The sequence below is a fragment of the Cervus canadensis genome, chromosome 4 (assembly GCF_019320065.1).
Source record: "Cervus canadensis isolate Bull #8, Minnesota chromosome 4, ASM1932006v1, whole genome shotgun sequence".
Taxonomy (NCBI): Eukaryota; Metazoa; Chordata; class Mammalia; order Artiodactyla; family Cervidae; genus Cervus; species Cervus canadensis.
Window position 1 is genome coordinate 42850439 of NC_057389.1, and position 23153 is coordinate 42873591.

Genomic DNA, 23153 nt, shown 5'->3' on the forward strand with positions numbered 1-23153 from the left:
TGATGATTTCAACCTCTCCCCGGGTGACCAGTGTGTACATATTTCCTCCCTAACACCTCCATGAAAACATTTAAATGGTGCTTTTTATAATCAACCCAGCTCTAAGTGTGCCAGTAGTAGAGGTGATGTGCTAACTCTGAAATAACAGCTTATATAAATTCAAATGATCCTCCATTTGGGAAAACAAGTAAAAGTGCATCTCTTAGAATCTGTCTTTCTCTCTTGGGTGATTCATTCTCATTTTTAATTAGGCAAAAAATGCTAAATAATAATAAAATTGATACCATACCTGAAGAGGTGAATCAGCCAACACCAACAGATCATTTCCATTAGATGCACTAATGGCATCTTTTATATTTTCTCCCAATAAATAACATTAAAAAGAGATGTTTCTTACACTAGCACTTAGCAGAAATAAAATCTATTTATTATTTTCTGGATAACTGGAACAAAAACAGAAATATGAGTGTAACCATACTGATGATGTTCCCAGAATCCTAACCTAAACAAAGTTTTCTGAGATCATCTGAGAACACCCTCCTTTTGAGTTCTGCAAAGACGTCCCCCTAAAAAAAAACTCTGTAAACTGGAAATAAGCCATTTCCCCCTGCACTGGTTAATCTCTGTGCCTAAACTAAGCAGATGAGGCATCAGGGTTACTCTACAACTTGAGATCAGAGTCTTTTCCTACTTAATTGTACTTTCCTACTTAATTGTACTTAATATTCTCAGGCACCTGTGGCCAACTGGTATCTAGGAATTTGCCCATCTTATTTGATGGAGGTCATCCAACTTGGAGGTCACTCACTCCAACCTTCACCATGACCTCCTTCCCCCAGATTATTTTTGTATATTGATGTTGTTTTTAGCTGTGCTGTGAAGCTTGCAAGAACTTGGTTCCCTGATCAGTGATTGAACCCTTTCACAGCAGTGAAAGCCTGGAATCCTAACCACTAGGTCACCAGGGAACTATCCTCCTTCCCACTCCCCAGATTATTCTTTTTTTTAATGTAACATAAATATTTTATTTCCCAGATTATTCTTGAAGGTACATGTATGGTACATCCTGGGTATCAGTAGGCCTTGCATTTCAATTCATCTGGCCAATCCCATAACTCAAGTCTCTCCAACTGGTTCATAACACCACTGTTGATGAAGCATTGTAATATGCTTGGCACTATAATAAGAGCTTTATAGATGTCATCTCACAAAAACCCTAAGTCTGAAGTAAGTGCTAAGGTCATCTCCATTTTACAAATGAGGAAACTAAGGCTCCCAAGTCACCCAGCTTGGGAGAGCCTAGATTAAAAGTCAGGATTCAGAGCCTTTGTTCTAGGTTCTATACAAGCTTGCCTCACGGCCAATGAGACTTCATTCAGACATGCACAGGAAAATAGTACATTCTGTCATGGTCCTTCATCCATCCATGCTGATGCGTTAAACAAACAAAACATTTTAATATCAGAATCTAAAAACATCAAGGAGATAGTGTTCTTACTATTATAAACAATGGCTTAAAATCAAATATTATGCACATTTTCATTCCAGTGAACCAGCAGATAAAATTTTTTTCTGTGTTTGGATAATTCTCTCTCTCTTAAGCATCTTGTTAGGAGGCAGAGACTTAAATGTGGTTCTTGCTTTCCCAACCTGCCTTGAAGCGAGGGCATGGGACATGGCCCAGGCCCATCTGCTCAGACAGTCCCATCCAGGACTCTGAAACAGCAGCGAGAGATGCAGATAAGCTGTGACTGTGAAGACTCTATTTGAAGACAAGTGATGGAGGAAAGTTCCCCACCCCCAAGGGAAGCAGAGTCGGTAGTGTACAGTGTGCTAGCAGCAACCACACAAGCCGTGGTGTCCAGAGTCAAAAGCAACAGCTATTGCGGCCTCAGCAGTCCTGTTCTGTGGCCATGATCTGTCTGCAACTCCAGCTTTGGTCCTGACTGCCCAGGCCCCCAGCCTTTCAGGCTGTGGTGGGGGTTGCCCCATGTGCCTTTAACACATTTCTTCTCTGCTCCTAAGTCAGTTTCTGTTGCTTGCTCTGAGTAGACCAGGAAGGTAGAAATCTAGGATCACAAAAGTCTCCATTTTCCACAATCCCTTGCCAATCATTTCACTAAAGGGGGCAGGGGAGGAACAGAAAGATCAAATTTTATGATAAAATCCAGACTCTGGAATTCTGCCCTGATGCATGAGATTACCTATCTAGGACTAAAGGGTGACTGAAAGAAATCATTTGTACATGGCCACTATAGTAACTAAATTCACCAGGTCTATGGATGCCCCAAACAGTTCAAGTTTCTCCTTAGAATCATGGATCTGGATTCCAGCAAATACCTTGGAGATTACAGAAATATGGATATCCTGGGGAACAGGATAATGTGTCTCCAGATTATAGAGAAAATATCTGAGTAATATTAATAAGGCAAGGAAATTTTCTAAATGAACAAAGTTTTTGTGGGGGATAAAAAAATATTCTCCAAAAATAAAAAACATAAGATAAAATAATTTTAACAATAAAAGCTGAAATACATGGAGTACATAAGTCCCTGTGCTTTACATTATGACTCTTGCACTTTCAAATCTGTGTGCCTTTGTAGAGGGAGTTTTACACATGCACATGCTAAAAATGATGTTGAAATGCTTTCTACCTCCAAAAAACATAACTTCTTAAAACTCCCAGTTGCTCAAATTATGTTTCTGGTAAGATGCCCCCACATACTGTTTCATTCAACTATAGTTCATCAAGTGTTTTCTATGTATTAAGCACCTAAGAAGACAAAGATGAATAGGACTCATCCTCATCCTATTCACCAACAGATCCTCTCAGTGCTGTGTGACAAGTGCTAACAAAGAGAAATACAGGGGCGACAGGCACAGTGATGATGGAGGAGCTGTATGGGAGAAGTCTAGAAAGGCAAGATTTATTTACACAAACCTCAAAGAAAAATAAATTATAAAGTTGACTTAACTAGTAAGTCATCAGCTTAGTCAATTCACATGGTACACATGCCTACCATCCATTTCCTTTGTCCCACTAGCAGTCCAATTTCCTCTTGGGGATTTATTGCTACACCACTGTGCGTAATGGAGAGAGGGTGATTCCAAGTGCCCACTTTTCAGGACAAAAGCTAAAGTCACCAGAACCCTCCACTCCTCACTCTCAAAAAAGTCAGGAAGCAGACCTGTAGCCTATGCTCAGCCAGATGACCTTCTTCTAAGATTTTGAGTCTGAACTAGATACTGCAGGGAGAGAAGGAAGAGTTGGTGGTAAAACAACCTACAGACAAACCCGCCTCCCACGGTAACAAAGTCACTCCTGTGGTTCTTGCTGCCCAGTCTTCCCCAGGCCTGTTTGGTTCCTGCCCTTTGGAAAACCTGATCTGCTAGTCTGTCGTGTACTCTGAAAACCTCTGAGAATTTCTCCACATGGGATCCAGCTCCCATAACTTTCCATTAAATTTTCATTTGCTTAACCAGGGACGGTCCTTATAACCAAGGATTCCTGCAACTGGATCTCTTATAGTCCCAGCTCTCCTCAGTTCAAGCCGCATCTCCTTAGCAAAGACTACCAATCATTTCCCCTTACACTGTTACCTCCACACTCCTCCTATCACTTGCCTTGACTCTTACGTATTCAGTAGCTCAATTCCTCATTTGAAAATCTGCAGCTTCCAACCTGAACAGCTATTTTACATGGGGATTCTGGGCCATATCTGGGCCCACTTGATTCATGATGAGCCCCACAGACAGCCTCCCAAGCCTTTGAAAACCTTTAAATGTAATGTTGCAGGGTTGGCCACATATCGATTACTGAGCTGAAAAATGATGTTAGACCTCAAGTATCCTTGCTTCAGTTTTATGGGTAATTAAGCCGAAAGCGCTGTCAGGGTTTGAAGAATCAATTAAATCGAACGTATAGAACAGAGTGTCCAACTCCACAACTTGTTCAAGAAGGTGTTGGGGGCTTACTGGCCAGATGGAGTGGTCACTGAAGCTTCATGTTTAATCTTCATGCACAAAACAAATGGACTAAGAGTGAAGAGTTATTGCTGAGAATAATCAGCAGCTACTAATATGACTCATCAAATGTTCCAAGAGAGCTGGAACCAAATCTACTTTGTTCATTGCCAACTTTTCAAAGCCTAACGCATTGGAGCAAATGCTCACTATGCGTTTTCTTTGAATGAATGAATGAATGAATATCAGGCATAGGGCTAAGCACTTTATGTACATTATCTCATTTAGTCCTCTCAACACTCCATAGGTATTATTCTCTCTCTATAGCAGATTTGGCACTGGAGGCTCTGAGAAGTTAAGCAATTAAGAGGTAATGTCCCTTTTCTCCACATCCTCTCCAGCATTTATTGTTTGTAGACTTTTTGATGATGGCCATTCTGACTGGTGTGAGGTAATATCTCATTGTGGTTTTGATTTGCATTTCTCTAATAATGAGTGATGTTGAGCATCTTTTCATGTGTTTGTTAGCCATCCATATGCCTTCTTTGGAGAAATGTCTATTTAGGTCTTTTTCCCACTTTTTGATTGGGCTCTTTGTTTTTCTGGCATTGAGTTGTATGACCTACATGTATATTTTGGAAATTAATCCTTTGTCAGTTGTTTCATTTGCTATTATTTTCTCCCATTCTGAGGGTTGTCTTTTCACCTTGCTTATAGTTTACTTTTCTGTGCAAAAGTTTTTAAGTTTAATCAGGTCCTACTTGTTTAAAGGAACACTCTTGCACTGTTGGTGGGAATGTAAATTGATAGAGCCACTATGGAAGATGATATGGAGATTCCTTTAAAAACCAAGAATAAAACTACCATATGATGCAGCAATCCCACTCCTAGGCTTATACCCTGAGGAAATCAAAATTGAAAAAGACACATGTATCCCATTGTTCACTGCAGCACTATTTAAAATAGCTAGAACATGGAAGCAACCTAGATGTCCATTGACAGATGAATGGGTAAAGAAGTTGTGGTACATATACACAGTGGAATATTACTCAGCCATAAAAAGGAACACATTTGAGTCAGTTCTGATGAGGTGGATGAACCTAGATCCACTATACAGAGTGAAGTGACTCAGAAAGAGAAAGATAAATATCATATTCTAATGCACAAATACAGAATCTAGAAAAATGGTACTGAAGAATTTATTTACAGGTAAACAATGAAGAAACAGACATGGGGGGAGGTCCTAAGGTGGCAGAGGAATAGGATGGGGAAACCACCTTCTCCCCCACAAATTCATTGAAAGATCATTTGAACAATGAGCGAATTCCACAAAACAACTTCTGAATGCTGGCGGAGGACACCAGGCACCCAGAAAGGCAGCTCATTCTCTTCAAAAGGAGATGTCTTATCATTGGTGCTGTATGGATGGAGAAGTCTTCAGGCTACTGTAAGAATAAGACTGAAAGCCAGAGGCAGGAGGCTTACATCCAAAACGAGAACACCAGAAAACTCCTGACTCCAGGAAACATTAATCGACAAGAGCTCATCCAAAAGCCTCCATACCTATGCTGAAACCAAGCTCCACCCAAGAGCCAACAAGTTCCAGAGCAAGACATACCAAGCAGGAACATAACCCTGAGCATTAAAATACAGGAGGCCAAAAATCACACCAAACCCATAGACACCTCAAAACTCACTACTGGACACTTGATTGCACTCAAGTGCAAGAGAGAAGAAATCCAGCTCCACCCACCAGAACACCAATGCAAGCATCCCTAACCAGAAAACCTTGACAAGCCACTCGTCCAACCCCACCCACAGAGAGGAACCTCCACAATAAAGAGGAACCACAAACTTCCAGCATACAGAAAGGCCACCCCAAACACAACCATCTAAACAAGGTGAAAAGGCAGAGAAACATTCAGCAGGTAAAGGAACATAATAAATGTCCCCAAACCAAACAAAAGAGGAGACAGGGAGTCTACCTGGAAAAGAATTCCGAATAACAATAGTAAAAATGATCCAAATCTTGAAAACAAAAAGGAGTTACAGATAAATAGTCTGGAGACAAGGATTGAGAAGATGTAAGAAATGTTTAACAAGGACCTAGAAGAAGCAAAAAAGAGTCAATCAATAATAAGCAATGCAATAACTGAGATCCAAAGCACTCTGGAGGGAACCAACAGTAGAATAACTGAGGCAGAAGATAGGACAAGTGAGGTGGAAGATCGAATGGTGGAAATAAATGAAACAGACAGGAAAAAAGAATTAAAAGAAATGAGGACAACCTCAGAGACCTCTGGGACAATGTCAAATGCCCCCAACATTCGAATCATAGGAGTCCCAGAAGAAGAAGACGAAAAGAAAGGCCATGAGGAAATACTTGAGGAGATAATAGTTGAAAACTTCCCTAAAATGGGGAAGGAAATAGTCACCGAAGTCCAAGAAACCCAGAGAGTCCCAAACAGGATAAAGCCAAGGCAAAATATCCCAAGACACATATTAATCAAATTAACAAAGATGAAATACAAAGAACAAATATTAAAAGCAGCAAGGGAGAAACAACGAATAACACACAAGGGGATTCCCATAAAGATAACAGCTGATCTTTCAATAGAAACTCTTGAGACCAGAAGGGAATGGCAAGACATACTTAAAGTGATGAAAGAGAAAAACCTACAACCCAGATTACTATACCCAGCAAGGGTCTCATTCAGATATGGAGGAGAAATCAAAAGCTTTACAGACAAGCAAAAGCTGAGAGAATTCAGCACCACCAAACCAGCTCTCCAACAAATGCTAAAGGATCTTCTCTAGACAGGAAACATAGAAAAGGTGTATAAACTCAAACCCAAAACAACAAAGTAAATGGCAATGGGATCATACTTATCAATAATTACCTTAAATGTAAATGGGTTAAATGCCCCAACCAAAAGACAAAGACTGGCTGAATGGATACAAAAACAACACCCCTATATATGCTGTCTACCAGAGACCCACCTCAAAACAAGGGACACATACAGACTAAAAGTGAAGGGCTGGAAAAAGATACTTCATGCAAATGGAGACTAAAAGAAAGCAGGAGTAGCAATACCCATATCAGATAAAATAGACTTTGAAATAAAGGCCATGAAAAGAGACAAAAAAGGACACTACATAATGATCAAAGGATCAATTCAAAAAGAAGCTATAACAATTATAAATATATATGCACCCAACATAGGAGCACCACAATATGTACGGCAAATGCTAACAAGTACAAAAGAGGAAATTAATAGTAATGCAATAATAGTGGGAGATTTTTAATATCCCACTCACACCTCTAGATAGATCAACTAAACAGAAGATTATCAAGACAACACAAACTTTAAATAACACAATGGATCAGTTAGACCTAATTCATATCTATAGGACATTTCACCCCAAAACAATGAATTTCATCTTTTTCTCAAGTGCACATGGAACATTTCCAGGATAGATCACATCCTGGGCCATAAATCTAGCCTTGGTAAAGTCAAAAAAATTTAAATCACTCCAAGCATCTTTTCTGATCACAATGCAGTAAGATTAGATGTCAACTACAGGGGAAAAACCTATTTAAAAATATGAACATATGGAGGCTAAATAACATGCTTCTGAATAACCAAAAAATCACAGAAGAAATCAAAAAATAAATCAAAATATGCATAGAAACGAATGTAAATGAAAACACAACAACCCAAAACCTATGGGATTCAGTAAAAGCAGTGCTAAGGGGAAGGTTCATAGCAATACAAGCTTACCTCAAGAAACAAGAGAAAAATCAAATAAATAACCTAACTCTACACCTAAAATAACTAGAAAAAGAAGAAATGAAGAACCCCAGGGTTATTAGAAGGAAAGAAATCATAAAAATTAGGGCAGAAATAAATGAAAAAGAAACAAAGGAGACTATAGCAAAAATTAACAAAGCTAAAAGCTGGTTCTTTGAGAAGATAAAGTAGACAAACCATTAGCCAGACTCATCAAGAAACAAAGGGAGAAGAATCAAATCAACAAAATTAGAAATGAAAATGGAGAAATCACCACAGACAACACAGAAATACAAAGGATCATAAGAGACTGCTATCAGCAACTAGATGCTAATAAAATAGACAACTTGGAAGAAATGGACAAATTCTTAGAAAAGTATAACTTTCCAAAACTGAACCAGGAAGAAATACAAAATCTTAACAGACCCATCACAAGCATGGAAATCAAAACTGTAATCAGAAATCTTCCAGCAAACAAAAGCCCAGGACCAGATGGCTTCACAGCTGAATTCTACCAAAAATTTAGAGAAGAGCTAACACTTATCTTACTCAAACTCTTCCAGAAAATTGTAGAGGAAGGTAAACTGCCAAACTCATTCTATGAGGCCACCAACACCCTAATGTCAAAACCAGACAAAGATGCCACAAAAAAAGAAAACGACAGGCCAATATCACTGATGAACATAGATGCAAAAATCCTTAACAAAATTCTAGCAAACAGAATCCAATAACGTATTAAAAAGATCATACATCATGACCAAGTAGGCTTTATCCCAGGGATGCAAGTATTCTTCAATATTCACAAATCAATCAATGTGATACACCACATTAACAAATTGAAAGATAAAAACCATATGATTATCTCAATGGATGCAGACAAAGCCTTTGACAAAATTCAGTATCCATTTATGATAAAAACCCTCCAGAAAACAGGTATAGAAGGAATATACTTCAACATAATAAAAGCCATAGATGATAAACCCACAGCAAATATTATCCTCAATGGTGAAAAATTGAAAGCATTTCCCATAAAGTCAGGAACAAGACAAGGGTGTCCACTCTCACCACTACTATTCAACATAGTTTTGGAAGTTTTAGCCACAGCAATCAGAGAAGAAAAAGAAATAAAAGGAATCCAGATTGGAAAAGAAGTAAAACTCTCACTGCAGATGACATGATCCTCTACATAGAAAACCCTAAAGATTCCACCAGAAAATTACTATAGCTAATCAATGAATATAGTAAAGTTGCAGGATATAAAATCAACACACAGAAATTCCTTGCATTCCTAGACACTAACAATGAGAAAACAGAAAGAGAAATTAAGGAAACAATTCCATTCACCATTGCAACGAAAAGAATAAAATACTTAGGAATAAATCTACCTAAGAAAACAAAGACCTATATATATCTAAGACATATATATAGAAAACTATAAAACACTGATGAAAGAAATCAGAGATGACAAAAATATATGGAGAAATATACCGTGCTCAAGGATCAGAAGAATCAATAGAGTGAAAATGAGTATATTACGCAAAGCAATCTATAGATTCAATGCAATGCCTATCAAGCTACCAATGGTATTTTTCACAGAACTAGAACAAATAATTTCACAATTTGTATGCAAATAAAAAAAACCTCAAATAGCCAAAGCAATCTTGAGAAAGAAGAATGGAACTGGAGAAATCAACCTGCCTATACTATACCACACAGCCACAGTCATCAAGACAGTATGGTACTGGCACAAAGACAGAAATATAGATCAATGGAACAAAATAGAAAGCCCAGAGATAAATCCATGCACCTATGGACACCTTGTCTTCGAGAAAGGAGGCAAGAATATACAATGGAGAAAAGACAATATCTTTAACAAGTGGTGCTGGGAAAACTGGTCAACCACTTGTAAAAGAATGAAACTAGAACACCTTCTAACACCATACACAAAAATAAACTCAAAATGGATTAAAGATCTAAATGTAAGACCAGAAATTATAAAACTCCTAGAGGAAAACAGGCAAAACACTCTCTGACATAAATCACAGCAGGATCCTCTATGACCCACCTCCCAGAGTAATGGAAATAAAAGCAAAAGTAAACAAATAACTAAACTTAAAAGCTTTTGCACAATGAAGGAATCTATAAGCAAGGTGAAAAGGCAGCCTTCAGAATGGGAGAAAATAATACCAAATGAAGCAACTGATGAAGAATTAATCTCAAAAATATACAAGCAGCTCCTGCAGCTCAATTCCAGAAAAACAAACGACCCAATCAAAAAATGGGCCAAAGAACTAAACAGACATTTTGCCAAAGAAGACATACAGATGGCTAACAAACACATGAAAAGATGCTCAGCATCACTCATTATCAGAGAAATACAAATCAAAACCACAATGAGGTACCATCTCACGCCGGTCAGAATGGCTGCTATCAAAAAATCTACAAACAATAAATGCTAGAGAGGATGCGGAGAAAAGGGAACCCTCTTACACTGTTGGTAGGAATGCAAACTAGTACAGCCAGTATGGAGAACAGCATGGAGATTCCTTAAAAAACTGGACATAGGACTGCCATACGACCCTGCAACCCCACTGCTGGGCATACATGCTGAGGTAACCAGAATTGAGAGACATGTGTACCCCAATGTTCATCACAGCACTGTTTACAATAGCCAGAACATGGAAGAAACCTAGATGTCCATCGGCAGGCAAATGGATAAGAAAGCTGTGGTACATACATACAATGGAATATTACTCAGCTATCAAAAAGAATGCATTTGAATCTAATGAGGTGGGTGAAATAAGCCAGAAAGATAAACACCAATACAGTATACTAACACATATATATGGAATTTAGAAAGATGGTAACGATAACCCTACATGCGAGACAGCAAAAGTGACACAAATGTATAGAACAGTCTTGTGGACTCTATAGGAGAAGGTAAGGGTGGGATGATTTGAGAGAATAGCATTGAAACATGTATATTATCATATGTGAAACAGATCGCCAGTCCAGGTTTGATGCATGAGACAGGGTGCTCAGGGCTGGTGCACTCGGATGACCCAGAAGGATGGGATGGGGAGGGAGGTGGGAGGGGGGTTCAGGATGGGGGACACATGTACAACCATGACTGATTCATGTCAATGTATGGCAAAAACCACTACAATATTATAAAGTAATAAGTCTCTGATTAAAATAAAAAATTAATTTAAAAAAGAAACAGACATAGAGAATTGACTTATGGACATGGGGAAAGGGGAGGAGAGGGTAAGATGTATGGAAAGAGTAACATGGAAACTTACATCACCATATGCAAAATAGATAGCCAACAGAATTTTGCTGTATGGCTCAGGAAACTCAAACAGGGTTTCTGTATCAACCTAGAGGTGTGGGATGGGGAGGGAGACGGGAGGGAGGTCCAAATGCGAGGGGATATTATGTATACTCACGGCTTATTCATGTTGAGATTTGACAGAAAACAACAAAATTCTGTAAGGCAATTCAGTTGAGTTCAGTCACTCAGTCGTGTCTGGCTCTTTGTGACCCCACGGACTGCAGCACTCCAGGCCTCCCTGTCCATCATCAACTCCCAGAGCCTACTCAAACTCAAGTCCATCATGTCAGTGATGCCATCCAACCATCTCATCCTCCGTCGTCCCCTTCTCCTCCCGCCTTCAATCATTCCCAGCATCAGGGTCTTTTCCAATGAGTTGGTTCTTTGCATCAGATGGCCAAAGTATTGTAGTTTCAGCTTCAGCATCAGTCCTTCCAATGAATATTCAAGACTGATTTCCTTTAGGATGGACTGGTTGGATCTCCTATAAAGCAATTATCCTTAAATAAAAAAATAAATTTAAAAAATTTAAAAATTTTTAAAAAGAATGATTGAAAGAAAAAAAAAGAAGGTCTTGTGTCCCAGTTCAAGGGATTCCAAGGCTTATGTTCTTAAGTACCATGAGGCACTGCTATGCCTAAGCACCATGTCTAAGCACCATGGTCAGCAAGTCCAAGGCCAAATGAAGGAAGTAGATATGGACATAACTATTCTTACAGGCAACTGAACAAAGTAAAGGGATGAACCACAAGCAATATCTACCTGTCCAGTGCCACAATTTTAGTTTGTCTCACCTGACTATCTACTGCCACCCCCTCTTCACTGATTTCCATTTTCCAGTACTATTAACCTAACATCCATCCATTATGGTACTGGAAATGGGATATTCCTACCACACAACTGGGTCATGTCATTCTGCTACCTAAAATTTTCCATGATTTTGCCACTGTCCTTAGGATAGAGTCAAAATCTTGCTAATCAAAATGTGGACCATGGAACAGCAGCCTCAGTGTCACCTGGGAACCTGTTAGAAATGCAGAATCTCAAGTTCCACCCCAGACCTTCTGAATCCAAACCTTCATTTTAACAAGATTTCCAGGTGATTCATAAGCACTTTAAAGTTTGAGAAGCAGGGATCTAAAGTCTTCAACAAACTCTTTCAGGTTAAATGATCTGGCTACCTCTACAGCCAAATTTCCAGTCTCTTCATACCTTATACTCCAGCACTGAACATCTCTCTATGTGCCCGTAATTCACATGTGTTATTTCCCATGTGTTAGTTCTATTCTACCCTCCTTTTTTAAATTATTTTTTAACTTATTTCCTTTAATTTATTTTTAATTGAAGGATAACTGCTTTACATTTTTGTGTTGATTTTTGCAACACATCAACATGAGTCAGCCATAGGTATACACATGTCCCCTCTCTCTTGAGCCTCCCTCCTATGCCCCACCCCATCCCATCCCTCTAGGTTGTAACAGAGCCCTGGTTTGAGTTCCCTCAGTCATACAGCAAAATTCCACTGGCTATTTATTTTACACATGGTAGTATATATGTTTCCATGCTTTCCTATCCATTTTATCATCCTTTTGCCTAGGCAACGTCTTCCTCTTTCCTTCAGCCTTAGCTTAAACATCACTCTTCTCCAGAAAGTATCCTTGCCCATCATCCCTGCCCAAACCCCAACTACATTAGACAACCCTGCTATGCTTGCTCATAGCCCAAGGCCGTGTCCATCTGCAGTTGTGTGCTAAACTGATTCTCTCTACAGAAAAAGAAGGCAAGGGATATTGTTGTTGCTGATCAGTCACTAAGTCATATCTGATTCTCTTATGACCCCATAGACTATAGCCTGCGAGGCTCCTCTGTCCGTGGGATTTCCTAGGCAAGAAAACTAGATTGGGTTACCATTTCCTTTCCCAGGACATCTTCCCGACCCAGGGATGGAACTCATGTTTCCCGCATTGAAAGGTAGATTCTTTACCACTGAGCCACTTGGGAAACCCAAGGAAAGGAATAGAATATGTCCTGTTCTCATTATATTCCTGGTGACTAGAGTGGGGCCTGGTACAAAGTACTTTATTAAACCAATCACTCTACTAAAATGTAATGTTCAACTTCCCACGTGTACTATTTTCCAGCCCACATTTCTACCTCTAACCACCCCCCCAAATTGAAAAAAAAATGCATGAAACCTATTTATATATCATTTCTCTCCCTATTTACTTTTGTGGGAAATCAATAGCAGAGATGACAGATAGCTGATGCCAACACACACACTCATGCATGCTCAACTCAACAAAATAGCAACAATTATTCACCCAGATAAAGGGAGAAGGAATGTATACACTTGAGTCAGAAGGGTTAGGTGAAGGAGCCCTAGAAAAGAAAATTAAGTCCCTACAATATGTGCTGAGTCATGAAGCTATTGTTGGAAGACCTACGAAGCTTCAAGTAGTAAGGGATGAGAAGCTAAGAGAATATTTAACAGACAGGGTACAAAAAAAAGAAGGGTTATGGGTTTTTCAGGGCCATCTGTCTCTAATTTTCATAACAGCTCAGTTGGACTCTGAGGAATATGTGACAAACTAGAGAAATTTTTTAAAACTTGTGACAAAATCCAGCCAGAGAGAGATTTGACTAAAGTGGAAGAGTAAGGAAAATTCTTCATACCAATGGTAACAGCCTAATTATCTCTTTTTCCTAATTCCAATAAGGTCCTGTATTTGTATCATTTTGCATAAGTCTATACATGAACTAACATAAAGTTACTGACATAGTCATACAAGAGAAAATTATCTTGCCATCAAATCCCCTAGGAGGTTACCAAGGTAGTGTGAAAGAAGAGGCACTAACTAACTTCAAAGTTTACAAAGATTTTTAGTTTCAGCAACTTCCAAGACCTCAGTCCATGTCTTCAAACTCCAAGTCTGGTATTGTCTCCCCTCAGCTCTGGGAGGAATAATGAGAATGTGGCCAGCATCCTACAAGTTCTTTCTTGTTCCCATAGCAGGTGCCACTGGTGATCTAGTGACTATCACTAGGATGTGACTTCCAAAATTTCACCCACATTACGTTATAGGCAGCTGCCATAAATTGATTAGGACCAGCACCCAAAATGAACTTTCTTTGCCTTTGTTCACTTAGAGCATGTTGCTCCTCTTAAAAGTGAAGCTGATTTTATCCCTTCTTTCGAGGTAGCTCAACATTTGGCTCAATTCCCATGATCTATCAACCAAAGATTTTGAGTTGAATCAAAGTACTCTTTCCAAGCACATCTTGAACATAGAGCTCTTCCTTGAATCAAATCAAATGTTAATCCATTTACTGCTTTTCTTTTCATCATGCTTTTAACTTTTTGAAAGCATTCTAAATTACATTTCTATTTCACTCTCAGAAAATCCCTGTGAGCTCGGTTAAGCAAGTAGTATTATCTTCAAGAGAATGAAGGCCCCAGAAGTTGAAATGAATCATGAAAATAACCCAGTGATTTAGAGGAAAAACTGGGTTGAACAGCCTGGTCACCTTGCTGCCACTCCACAGCCTTCATATGACTCCACAATGCTCTGGAGGGTGCTTCCTCTTCTCAGCTTACTCTTTTCCACTTGAGATCCACACACACACACACGCACTTGCAGGCATCGACACATACATGCACATAGAAAATCTGCACACAAAAATATGCCTGCACAGAAAGATATATACTCACAAACACAGGACACATACATGCCCAGAGAGAGAGACATCAGTTCAGTCATGTCCGACACTGTGACCCCATGGACTGCAGCACGCCAGGCTTCCTTGTCCATCACCAACTCCCAGAGCTTGCTCAAAGTCATGTCCATCGAGTCAGTGATGCCATTCAACCATCTCATCCTCTGTCATCCCCTTCTCCTTCTGCCTCAATCTTTTCCAGAATCAGGGTCTTTTCCTCATGAGAGACACATGGAGAGATAGAGAGGTATACTTTCAGAAAGACACAGAAACAGACAGATGCACAGAGAGATACAGAGATGCAGAGACAGACACATCCGCACAGACACACAAAGAGACGCATAGGGACAAATACACAGAGACATACAACAGACACACACAGAGACACATGCATTCAGGGACACATACACACACACACATGCAGGTAGATACACACACACACACTTTACTTTCTAACAATTTTCATTTCATTAGCCCAGGATGGAAAATCTATTTTCCTGTGGGACTTTACCAGTGTGAGTCATGGAGAACATCCTAGCCCCTGACTCTGTTCCATAAATAACAGGCCTCCCTCTGTGAACTCAGTGATAAGAGCATGCTAGATGGCAGATTACGGCTCTTAGTAGAACTGGCATGTGGCGATCCGTACAGCATTCATCCACTTACTAATCAATCATTCATAACCTAGTTTGTGTTGAGATATTCTCAAAGGTTGTTATGCTTATTATGAGGAATCAGGGATGCATTGTAGCTGTCACATTGGGTCCTGATAACCCCATCTGGGGGCCGAATCCCTATTGTAACTGTCACATTTGCTTTAAGAACATGCCATTTGTACCATCATCTGATTTCCCAAGAACAGAAGCATTTGCTCTCGGTGCTAACAATTGTAATGGATCTCTGTAGAGAGGTAAGGAAAGAGAAGGATTAGCTAGAAAAGTAAGAAAGTGGGAGAAAGTGTAAGAGTAATAAAGAATTCAAATTGTGGTCTTTTTTAGGGTCCTAGGCTACGGGCTTCCCTGGTGGCTCAGATGGTAAAGAAATGCCTGCTATGTGGGAGACCTGGGCTCAATCCTTGGGTTTGGAAGATTGCCTGAGAAGGGAATGGCTACCCATTCCAGTATTCTTGACTGGAGAACCCCATGGACAGAGGAGCCTGGCAGGCTACAGTCCATGGGGTCGCAAAAAGTCAGACATGACTGAGTGACTAACACTTTCACTTTCACAGCCTATGGAAATAATAAAAACCATCTTTATCTTCTTTCTTCAACACTGCCTAATTAGGCCAGACTCTCCATATGGATGGAATAGGAAATGGCAGCCCACTCCAATATTCTTGCCTGGAAAATACTATGAAGAGAGGAGGCTGGCAGGCTACAGTCCATAGGGGTGCAAAGAGTTGGATGCAATTTAGTGACTAAGCATGCTCCTTATGGAAAGTTTATGCAGACACTGTTGGTCATGTACCCAAATCCATTCTCTAGAGGCCATTCCATAGTGTCAGTGTCCCAGGCTGAAGAGTACTTGCCTACCTTCATGAAATCTCATTCAATCTTCAGCTTAAGAAGGGTGTATCTTGATTAGGCTAAGCTGAGAAAGGTTAACTACATTCTTCCTGCCAACAGTGTGGCTATGAGATTTGAGGAGAAGCCTGTTGGTGAAGCTTCAGGGAAATGCCTTCTATTTCTATCTCTGGACATTGATATGTGACATCATGATGCATGGAGCTGTTGCCACCTTCTTAACAGCCATGAAATGAACTAGTTTATATGCTGAGCATGGGGTGGCAATCTGTCTCAAATGGCTACAAATTCTTTGACAATTTTTCCACAAGAGATGGGATCTTTGTCCCCTCCCCTGAAATCTGGGCAGGCTTTTGCATACTTCTACCAATAGAATATGACAGAAAGGATACTAGGTCATAAAAAGGCCATGTAACTTGTGTCTTGTTCTCTTGTAGACATCATTCACAGCACTTTCAATTAAAGGAAAGGCATCTGTCACGTAAGACTTTTGACTACCCTGAGACAGTCCCATGCTGGAGAAGCCAAGTGTAGATGTTCTGTTTGACATCTCAGGGAAGCCCAGCCCTCAAGAATCCTAAGTTTCCAGACATATGAGAAAGCCATCTCAGAGGTGTAATTCTAGCCCCTGCTGTCCCAGTTCCCACCTTCAGTTGTTTAGTCACCCCCAGCCCTTTATGACACCTCCAGATGAGGATCCAGAATCATGAAGCTGAAACAAACAGTCCCTGATACACCCTGACAAAAGTCCTGACCTAAGAATCCCTGCATATAATAAGACAGTAACACACCACTACATTTTGAGATTGTTTAAGCAGCAAAAGTAACAAGCAAAGTAAAAAGATGGAAAAACCTGACTCCCTGATGGCAACATAGTGCTATTAACCAACCCTGGAGTTGCCTCCTCTATGGGCTTCTAGTTACACAGTGTGTAAGTTCTTTTGAGATGGTGTATTAGTTTTCTAGAGTTGCCATAACAATAAGAAGAACAACAACAAAAAAAAAAAACCCAGGTTGGGCATATTAAACTACAGAAAATTATTTTCTCATAGTTCCAGACGCTGCAAGTCCACATCAGGGTGTCAGTAGGATTGGATTTTTCTGAGGCCTCTCCCCTTGGCTTGCAGTTGGCATCCTCAAATGCAGGACCTTTACTCTGTGCACCCATACCCCTGGTGTCTCTCTGCATGTCCAAATTTCCTCTTACAAGGACACCAGTCAAACTGGGTTAACCCCACCCCCGATGGTCCCACTTTAACTTAATTAACTCTTTAAAGACTATCTCTAGATATAGTCTCATTCTGAGGTACTAAGGGTTAGGGCCTCAATATATGAATTGGGGTGGAGACACAATTCAGACCATGATAGATAGGCTCCTTGCTGCTGAAATCATCCTTAAAAATAATATGAGCAAAAGATAAACCACTCTAACACAACAAATACCAGAAGAGTTCAAAAATTAAAGAAAGAACATTATGACAGAATAAGTCCAAGAATGCCAGTGGCTGGAACTGGGGTTATCATGTCATCCAAATACACATTCTCTCTGTGTCATTCTGACATCTCTGATTCTCTCTGGGGTTTGCCTTCCTTCTCTAAAGAGCCACCACACAGAACATTATCTTGTTATTTTCATATGAAATATACCTCCCAGTGAATTACAGGAATATTGAGAGAAATACAGCTAGAACTGGCAGAGCTCCACACACCTGCCTAGGGGGAGCAGTAATGCTCTTAGTGCCATGTGAAAGGAGCACTAAGGCTTCCTGGCTTCCTGGAGCTGCCTACCACATGTCTGTTCACCCCCTGACTCAGTCTAAGATATGCTGCCTCTTATGATACCAAGAGAAAATGAAACATGAGCTAATCTGGTGAGAGAAAAGACATATGGTAGACTCATGGGGGAAGAGTTGCTGAATACTACTGACACTGAAGCTTCTGCTATTAACAAGCCTAAAAACTCCCATCACATATGGACTTTCAAATGATTCTCTCTCCTAAAAACAAAAAACTAGGAGTGACCTAAAATCTGGAATGTAAATAAACCAGGGATGTGTCCACAAAAGAAATATTATGTAGTTATTTTAAAGGCATGTAGGGAATTCCCTGGTGGTCCAGTGGTTAGGACTTGGCACTCTCACTGCCAGGGCCTGAGTTCAATCCCAGGTTGGGGAAGAACTCAGAAGCCATGTGGCACAGCCAAATAAATAAACAGAAGAATGAAGCAGGGGGCAGATCAAGAGGGTGCGGTAAGAGGACACAGAGCTCACCTCCCTCCACAAACAAAAATGCATCTAAATGTTCAACGGTTCTCAAGAAAAACTAACTGGAAACCAACAGAAGGACTCCTGTACAACCAAGGCTGTAAGAAAGATATACACATAACTGGATAGGATAAGAAGAAAGTATCAGGTAGGGACCAGTGCTGATGGAAGGGGGCTAAGAAGAAAAAGGAGATCACATGGGTGGACAAGTGTCCTGGGGAGCAAGCAGTTCGAGCCACAAACTGGGCTATCCTGGGGTCCTACACATAAGAGACAATTGGAGAACTGCTGGGACAGATAGAAAGACTGTATAAGTCTAGCCACCACTAGTGAGGAGTAACTAAAATAGAGATTAAAAAATAGACAACAGAAAATATCAGTAAAACCAAGATGTAGGTTATTTTAAGATTAAAAAAAAAGTTGATAAACCTTTAGCCAGGCTCACCATGAAAAAAAGAAAGGGAACCAAATAAACAAAATAAAAAATGAGAGAGTAGAAATAACAGCCAATACCACAGAGATACAAAAAGTCATAAGAGAATACTGAAAAAGTGTTAGTCGCTCAGTCGTGTCCAACTCTTTGCAACCCCATGGACTGCAGCCCACCAGGCTCCTCTGTCCATGGAATTATCCAGGCAAGAATACCAGAGTGGGTTGCCATTTCCTTCTCCAGGGGATCTTCCTGACCCAAGGATGGAACTCAGGTCTCCTGCATTGCAGGCAGATTCTGTACCATCTGAGCTACCAGGGAAGAGAATACCATGAGCAGTTAAATGCCTACAAATTGGACAATTTAGAAAAAATGGACAAATTTCTAGAAATGTACAGCCTGCTAAGACAGAGTCAAGAAGAAACAGACAGTTTGAACAGACTGATCACTGGGAGTAAAACTGAATTTGTAATAATAACAATAAAAAGCTCCTAGGAAATAAAAGTCTAGGATGGATGTCTTCACAGAAGAATTCTACCAAACATATAAAGAAGAACTAAGACCTAGCCTTCTCAAACTATTCCACAAAATGAAGAGAAGTGAACACTCCGAAAATTCACTCCACAAGACCACCATTACCCTGATAGTAAAACCAGATAAAGACACTAACACTAAAAAAGAAAATTACATGCCAGCATCCTTGATAAATATAGATGCATTCATTCACAATTAAAAATCTAATCTAAGTGGATACAGAAGGAACATATTTCAACATGATAAAGACTATTTATGACAAACCTAAAGTCAACACAATACTCAACCGTGAAAAACTAGAAGGCTTCTCACTAAATTCAGGAACAAGACAAAGATGCTCACTCTCACAACTTCCATTTAAAATAGTACTGGAAGTTCTAGCCATAGCAATCAGACAAAAAAGAGAAATAAAAGCTATCCAAATTGGAAGAGAAGAAGTAAATCTGTCACTATTTGCAGATGACGTGATACTTTATACAGAGAATCCAAAATCTCCACCCAAAAACTATTGGTACTAATAAATTAATTCAGCAAGGTTACAAGATACAAGATTGATATATAGATTAACTAATTAATATATATCTTTTGCTTTTTTATACACTAAAAAAAAAGAAAGAGAAAGTAAAAAAAACAAATTCATTTAAAATTGCAACAAAAAACATCTCAAATAAACTTAACGAGGAAGGCAAAAGATCTATACTCTGGAAACTATAAAACAATGATGAAGGCAACAGAAGATAATTCAAATAAGCAGAAAGACATTTTGTGCTTTTAGATTGGAAGAATTAATATTGTTAAAATGACCATACTATCCAAAGCAATCTACAGATTTAATTCAACCCCTATCAAAATACCCATATTTTTCACAGAACTGGAACATATGATATAAAAATCACATGGAGCCACAAAAGACCCTAAATTGCCAAAGTAATCTTGAGAAAAAAGATCAGATCTGGAGGTATTTATGTAACAGTCCCAGACTTCAGACTATACTACACAAAGCTACAGTAATCAAAACACCATGGTATCAGCACAATAACAGACACACAGATCAAGAGAATAGAATAGACAGCCCAGAAATAAACACTTGCACCTATGGTCAATTAATCTATGACAAAGGAGGTAAGAATATACAATGGAGAAAATACAGTCTCTTCAATAAGTGGTGCTAGAAAAACTGGACAGCTACATGTAAAGCTGTAAGATTAGAACATTCCTTCACACCATATACAAAAAAAAAAAAAAACTCAAAATGGTATAAAGACTAAATATAAGAACACAAATCATAAAATTCCTAGAAGATGACATAAGTAGAACATGCTTTGTTATAAATCATAGCAGTATTTTCTTGGATCAGGCTCCTAAGGCAATAAAAGCAAAAACAAACAAATGGGATCTAATCAAACTTACAGTCTTTTGCACATCAAAAGTAACCACTGACAAAATGAAAAGACAACCTACAGAATGGAAGAAAATACTTGCAAATAATGTGAGCAACATGGGTTAATATCCAAACTGTATAAACAACTCATACAACTCAACATCAAAAAACAAACAGCTCAATCAAAAAATGGGCAGAAGACCAGAATAAACATTCCAAAGAAAATCTACAAGTGGCTAACAGGCACAAGAAAAGATGGTCAACATCACTAATTACTAGAGAAATGCAAATAAAAACAATGAGATATCACTTCACACTTGTCAAAATGGCCATCATCAAAAAGTCTACAAATAACAAATGATGGAGAGGATGTGGAGAACAGAAAACCTTTGTATGCTGTTGATGGTAACGGAATTGGTGCAGCTATTAAAGAAAACAGTTTGATGTTTCCTCAAAACAACTAAAAATAGAGCTACCATACGATCCAGTAATTCCACTACTGGGCATATATCCACAGAAAACAAGATTTTGAAAAGATACATGTACCCCAACGTTCACTGCAGCACTATTTACAATAGTCAAGACATGGAAGCAACTCAAATGTCCATCAACAGATGAATGGATAAAGATGTGGTGTATATATACAATGGAATATTAGTCATAAAAAAGAATGAAATGCTGCCATTTGCAGCAACATGGATGGATCTAGAGAATATAATACTAAGTGAGGTTAGTCAGATAGAGAAGGACAAGTATCATATAGTATCATTTATATGTGAAATCTTAAAAAAAATGAGCTTATTCACAGAACAGAAATAGACTCACAGACTTAGAAAACAAACTTATATGAAAAGGTTGGGGGGAAGGATAAAGTAGGAAGTTAGGATTAACATACACAAACAACTATATATAAAATGCTTCCTAGGTGACTCAGTGGTAAAGAATCCACCTACCAAGCAGGTTCGACCCTGGGTCAGGAAGATCCCCTGGAGAAGGAAATGGCAACCCACTCCAGCATTCTTGCCTGGGAAATCCCACAGACAAAGGAGCCTGGTGGGCTACAGTTCACGGGGTCCCAAAAGAGCTGGACACAACTTAATAACTAAACAACAATGAGAACAGTACATAAAATAGATAATAAAAAAGAATTACTGTACAGCACAGGGAACTCTACTCAATATTCTGTGATAACCTATGTGGAAAAATATCTGAAAAGGAATAGATATATGTATAATAGAATCACTTTGCTGTACCCCCGAAACTAACACAACATTGTAAATCAACTATACTCCAATATAAAACAAACATACTTTTTAAACAAAGTGGTACTAAACTAGAAAAAGTATAAATCTGTGGATTTCTTGCAACAACCCACTGCCCAGGGTATTCTGCCAACTGTAAGGAAAGAATCATTAAGACTAAGATTCTTTCATAAATCAGACAAGAATCCTATGGCAGTATAAACAGTGTCACTTTCCCCTCTTCTTAACACCTTGATAATAGTCCATTTTATATATCTGGGTTTCTAAAACCTACTTTATCATCATATCTGCTATACCATACAACAGGGTCTTCCACATTACAGGCATTCAGTAAAGAGTTGTCCACAAATGAATAGTATCTTCAATATTGTCAATATATGGCAACTATTTTCTAATGGCTACTAAAATAGCATAAGTTCTGAGTCACAAGTGTCAGGACCAATATCTAAACTTGGATTCCTCTTCTCAATTACTTCTGCTTTTCCCATTGTATATCTTCAAGATTTTCATACCAACAATATCAACCACATTCCCTGAGGCTACACAGCCTTGGCAGAACCCACCACAATAGATTAATCTTTAGAGTTGGACTCAAGAGGATACATTCAAATCACAAAAGAATGCAGGTCAGATTTGTAATTATGATCAGTGAAATAGACTTCATGTCTCATGCATAATTTAAATGACTATAGGAATGTTCAGTATATATCAGCTGGAAAAACACCTCTTTCTGTATGGGAATAAAAATTAGATATGAGGAGACGGTCATATCTAGCGAAAGCTTGACTATGAAATAACTACCATTTCTATATGCTGGTTATGAACACTGTACCTGCCCACCTGTTGCCTTTGGCCTTCACAGGTTCAACTACTAATGTCATAAACCACTCTATGATTATGGCTTGGTCAGAATTCACACTGTCAGACTTCCTTAAAACCTAAAGGGGGTTGAAAAAA

At 39.1% G+C, this 23153-nt stretch overlaps 1 long non-coding RNA gene and 1 other non-coding gene across 2 annotated transcripts in view; one reads left to right on the top strand and one right to left on the bottom strand.

Moving 5' to 3' along the window:
* LOC122439653 overlaps positions 1–23153 on the bottom strand; it is a 141489-nt gene that overhangs the window by 68608 nt on the left and 49728 nt on the right. The window lies entirely within an intron of this gene.
* TRNAE-CUC lies at positions 18429–18500 on the top strand. Its single transcript has one exon. It is a non-coding gene; the product is annotated as a tRNA-Glu (tRNA).